Below are 6,095 nucleotides of genomic sequence, written 5' to 3' on the forward strand. Positions count from 1 at the left end.
GTAATAAAGTAGATGTCAGTAAGAAGGACACATTTACAAAGACATGGGATGGAGGGGTCTTTACAGGAGAGCCAGGGGTACTGACAGTAGTTCTTTGTGTCCTGAGGCCAAAATTCTAAGTAGATACGAAACTGCAGTCTCTTCTTCTCAAGCTTACTTCTTGATGTGAGGAGACAGATGAACATTAGCAAATACAGCGTGTCAGATGCTGTAGGAGCCAGGGAATAATGAAGCAAGGGAAAGAAAATGGAGTGAGGAGATGTGAAATGTGGGGCGAACACAAGAGTGTCTTCATTTGGCTCAGAGCAGAGATCTGAAGGGAAATCAGGGTCACACAGGTTTATCCTGGACCACAGAGGAATGTAGATTCTGCATGGGCTCTTCTCCTGTATTCTAACAATATCTTCTCTGGTGCAGCTCAGCTTCTCCTGGCTCAGTGGACTCTTACCTGAACTCTGCTCAATCCTTTCTCTAGCCTTGCTCAATCTTCTTTCTTCTTCTTTCTTCTTGCAAACAGCTTTCTTCTCCAAGTCTACTCTTCTGCCACCCAGACCCCATTCCAATCCTCAATCTCTCTCACCCTCTTCTGCCTTTTTATATCCTCTCCTGTTCCCAGAAGTCCAAGAGGCAACTGACACTGAAGGTCATAGGGTCAAGCAGTTCTAATGGCTAACCAGTCCCAAGGATTCAGTTGATTAGCCACGGGGTGGGGAGGGGGGTTCCTTTAAAGGTCAGGCACACGAAATAAATCATACTGCACTTCCTCCGTTTGTTTTAGCTACTAATTTTGCAGTCTTGAAGCTGCTGTTTGTGACCGCGCTACTGTTTCGATTTTTGTTTCTCCATTATTTCCCGTGTCCAATGAGATTTTTCTGTTGATCTCTCAGGAGCACATTTACAACTGAGATAGAATCTAACAGTGATGCTCCTCTTTCCTGGATACCACTTCCTGAACCTTTTATACCCCTGGACTATCTTATTCTGGAGTTCCTGGATGACATCTCTTGTTGCCGTAAATATTAAGAATGCAGCAACCGGTTCCAGTGTGGCACCACACCACGCTGACCCCAGGTACCCTCTGACTCTGGCGGTCTCTCCGGTGGGCCATATAGAAATAACATTATATTCATCTCATTGGCAGCCGCTCCTTTCTAGTGTTTCTCTCCTAGCAGAGGGCCAGCCATAAACTCTACCTACACTCCAACCAGCCAGACAAAATCCAGGACTCCAGAAATTTGTAATTTAACAATGGCTTTATCTCAGATTTTCTCAGTAATTTTTACACTCCACAAAACATCCACACCATAAACTTAGAGCCAAATGATATAATTTGCCCACCTAGACAAGACAAATCATCTTGTACAAATCCATCCCTTATAAAATATTCATAACAACCTGTAGCTATGCAGAGCCTTTCATCCTTGTCTTCCTCCATCTTGCCTCCCTCTCTGGCTTCTCCTCTTCTTCTTTCTGAAACTCTGTCCCCACCTAGATAAAACAAACTGTTCTATTACAGGTCTTGTGCCAGCCCTCTTTGTGTAAAGACAACAACCTCCAGTCTCTTAATCTCTGCCCCTAACTCTGTGAACCTTTGGTTATAGTCCCAACGTGGGTATGTAGGATGTACATTTAGCACAGTCTGTCTCAAAAGTCCTGCTTGTAGGCCTGTCGGTGGTTATGTGCTGAACATTACTTGTACAGGCTTTTATGGCTGGTCAGGCTCTCTTCTTTGATCTTTTTAGGTCTATGGCTCAAGTTTTCAGAAGACCTCCCCTGCTCAATTCCGAGTTTTATTAGTTTTGATGGTATTCACTGCTTTTCAATTCCTATGGAAATCCAAGTCCCCAAAGCAAAACAATTGCTAACTTCCATTCTGATATTAACACATCCTTATAGTATATAGGATGATTTAATTCCACAGTTTTTGCTGTAACCCAGTGTCTCTCAGTTTCTGTTGTTCCTTTCTCGTTAACATTCAGAAAATGTTAAAATTAACCGAGTACTATTTCGTCTATCCCTGGGGGATCTTTATTTTTTCCCTTTTTGTTTTACAAGAATTTCTTTTAAGGTGTGATTAGATATTTCTACAGCTGCTTGTTCTGTAGGGATGTGTGGTATATCTGTAGAAAAATAGCCTTTATGCCTTGCCTTAGGAAATAAAGAAAGTAAAGGAATTCCAGACTGTAACAGACCTATTGGTTGAATTACTCCATTCAAAGCTCTCGAGTCTGTTAACATTCTCCATTTCCCCAATTTCTTTCTTTCTTCCTTTTAATAAAAGGTACAGGGGAATTCCAAGGGTTGTAGACTCTTCTATTTGTTGAGTCCTTCATCTCCTCTTGTACCAGCTGCTCAAGTGCCTGCAAATTTTCCTTAGTTAAGGGCCACTGATCTACCCACACAGGCTTTTTAGTCAATCATTTTAAGGGTGGGGCCATTGCAGCAGTAACCCTCCTTATAAAATTGGAAACTCAGTCCCTACTATATCCTGTTATTGGACAACCTGCACAGCCTGTGGTTGTTCCAGATAACACCTTTCAATACCTTCCCCAAAAATATCTTCCATTCACTCACCTTTTTTATTTTAGGGATTGTCTCTGGTACTGAGGAAATATTAATCTGAGTTCCCCACTGATGTGATAAATCTCATCCTGTAAATGTATAGGCATGTCAGCCATATAAGGTCTTAAATCTCCTATCTGACCTTACAGTACCACACATTCAACCCATCACATACCCTATTTATCTGAGATCCCTTGCGACTTTAATTCTGGCCTCTGATCATTAACTGTTTGCCAGAACACATGTTTTCCAGTGCTTCCACAAAGCCTCCCGATCGTTCTATGGGAGCAGCTTTGCCTTGGATGTAGGGCCACAGTAACAGCTGAACGATCCCATCACCTTTGTTAAATCGCATGTATTTTTTTTTAAACATAAGCCATTATTTTAATTTCTCATTTGAAATCTCCATTATAATTTCTGGATGCTCAATAAATCCTTGGAAAGTGAAACTGTTCCTTCCCAAGACCATTTCTAATGCCTGGGGACAAAGGACCATAAACTCCGATACTTTATAATATCGAATTTTGGGGAACAGTACAAGATGTCTATCTACAGCCAGGTCTGGAGCGGCAGTGCCTGCGGTGGCATGAATCAGAGGTTGTTCTACCTGCTGGTTAATTCCTGGATGACAAGAAAGAAATGACTTGTGCTTTTTGGTGTGGGGCATCGAGCTAGCCCCCTGCCCCATTTTGTTTCCCAATAGCAAGATGTTTCCTTGGATATCTCTTTTGAACCTACACTCATCGGTCCCTCGACAACCAACCATGTCGCCTGCACGCCCTTGGAATCCTGGGCCTTCTTTCTAGTTTATATTTATTGAAAACAGAACCCAAAACCCATAGCCTTTACAGATGCCTTGTTCACAGTTTTGTTTCAAATGTCCATATTGAACTGAGGGAAGGGGAGGTTTCATTGGAAAATGCTGGGTGACTTGAAAGCCATGGTTTAGGTGAGGATAGTGGCAATGCTCATGGTGAGGACTGGTGAGGGCCCCATGATCCTGGAAACACTCCACAAGTAGAAGGAGTGTTTGAGAAAAACAGACATTAGCCTGAAAACAAATGGGTTTGGTGACCATTTTTGTTTTATCAACTTGACTGCATCTGTGAGGAATTTTTCTTAATTGGATCATTTGAGGTGAGGATACCCACCCTCAATCTGGCCACACCGTCTGCTGGCAGCCTATATAAAAGGACAAGGAAGAAGGAAGCTTTCCTTTTTGCCTGCTTACCCCTCACTCTCAGTAGCAGCCTTATCCTTCTTCTGAGGCATTGAGATCTTCTTCAGGATTCCAACGCATTCTGAAGACCTGAGACATCTAGCCTCGGGGACTGAACAACTATTAGAGTCTTGGATTTTCCATTGGAAAAATGGCTGCTGCTTGACATAACAGGACCACAGCCTATGAGCCACTCTAATAAATCCACTTCTAACACATAGAGATTCATTCCATCAGTTCTGTTCCTCAAGAGAACCATGGCTAATGGCTTAGTGGGTGGCGTGCTTGCCACCAAGCTTAAAAACCCTGAGTTTGATGCCCAGGACCCACACAGTGGAGAGAGAGAGAGCTGATTGTCAAATTGTCCTCTGCCCTCCACACACATGTCATGGCACCCCGATCTGTTACAATAAACAATTACTAAAAAAGAAAGAAAGGGAGAAAGAAAGAAGGAAAGGGAGAAAGAAAGAAGGAAAGGGAGAAAGAAAGAGAGAAAGAAGAAAGCAATTGGAAGCAGCAGCATTAGCAAAAATGGAAAAAGTTTATTGCTGTGGAAGTCATAAAGTTGTCAGGATCAGCTTTTAAATTAGAAGTATTACTTTTGGTAGGAAAGCACATATCATGGTGCAAATGTGGTGGTCATGAATTCTGGAGTTCCAGGCTCAGATCATCAGACTTGCTTGGCCAGAGCCTTTACCTGCTAAGCAATCTTTTTTTTTTTTTTTTAAGATTTATTTATTTATTATATATAAGTACACTGTAGCTATCTTCAGACACGGCAGAAAAGGGCATCAGATCTCATTACAGATGGTTGTGAGCCACCATGTGGTTGCTGGGAATTGAACTTAGGACCTCTGGAAGAGCAGCCAGTGCTCTTAACTAACCACCAAGCCATCTCTCCAGCCCCCGCTGAGCAATCTTGCTGGCCCTGTAAGGTGCAGCCTTTCCAGAGCTCTGGAAATTAAGCTGGGTGTGGTGGCTCATACCTGTAATTCCAGCACTCAGCATAGGAAAGCTGTTACCCATTCAGGCCAGCCTGAGCTACAGTGAATGCTAAGCCAACCTGGGCTAGAGAGTGAGACTATGTCTCAAAAATTAAAAACAAAACAAACGATAAAAGGACAAAGTTTGCATTTTATCCAAAGGTTTGCACCCATGAGTGTTTATTCAAGGAAAATGATAGACAGTTAAGAACAGTGAGTCTAGAGGCATTTTAACTTGTCCCTCCCATCTTTCTTCTTCCTGAGTTCTGTGGGAGCCTTGAAAACTAATACCCTGCAGCCAGCAGTGTGGCTTCCATGAGTGATAGAGTGGGCTCAAAGTTCCTTCAAAGTGACATTCACAGGAAACTCATTCTTTGACACGTTTAGTGGCTTTCTGGAAGACAGTACTTAGGCTACCTTAAAGGTTTCGACGTTCACAGCAAGAACCCTTGAAGCAGTTTTCCATCAAACCAGCAGCTTCAACTGCCACATTTCTATCTTTAGCTCTATGTTTCCTTTGGCTTAAAGTGCACCAAGTGTACCTCCAGCTTTGAAGCATTTGGCAAATGGTGGCCATGCAGACTCACCCGAAACATACCTGATTAACAACCGCAACTCCAGCAATGCTGTGTTAGACTGGGGCTGCCTGCTTCTTGCCATATGGATAGCAACAGAAATACACGCAGGAACAGAGCAGAACCCAGCCCGGCTGGCAGAATCGCTCCAAAAGAATGCAAAGATCAGTAATCATGCCAGCTGCTGAAGTAACTCTTTCAAAGCCAGCTCAGAATCATGCCAGTTCACGCCAACAGCCCTGCGCACCCACCCATCCAAATACTGCATGCCAAGGAAAGAGAGTACATGTGAAGTCTGAAAAATAGAAGGCTATCTTTATTTGATCTGACTTGCACTTGCAGAGAACAGATTTTGTTTGGGGACTGTGGGGAACAGAGGAAGTCCTGCATAAACAGAGCAATATAGCCATGTCAAGGACCCCAAAGCCTCAAGGTAAAGGCTACGGTAAAATAGGTAAAACCAAGAACCCATGGTAAAGTGGTAAAACCTTCCCCATCCCAGATCAGAAGAATGGCAAAGCCTTCTACTGGTCCACGTACATGTGTTGATAATGTGTGCAGACAATGTCCTCCATTGAGTTCTCCCCCCTAGATATTTACTACTTGAAGAATGCTCCCCTATAGAAATTGCTACTATTGAGATTAGCTACACCTGACCCATTGATCCAGTTATATGCCATAAGCCCAACTTCCTTGTTTAGCTCGTGTGATAGTCTACCTCCTTATTCAGCTATATACAATAAACCTACAAGCAGA

The sequence above is a fragment of the Micromys minutus genome, assembly GCF_963924665.1.
Source record: "Micromys minutus genome assembly, chromosome: 27".
Lineage (NCBI taxonomy): Eukaryota > Metazoa > Chordata > Mammalia > Rodentia > Muridae > Micromys > Micromys minutus.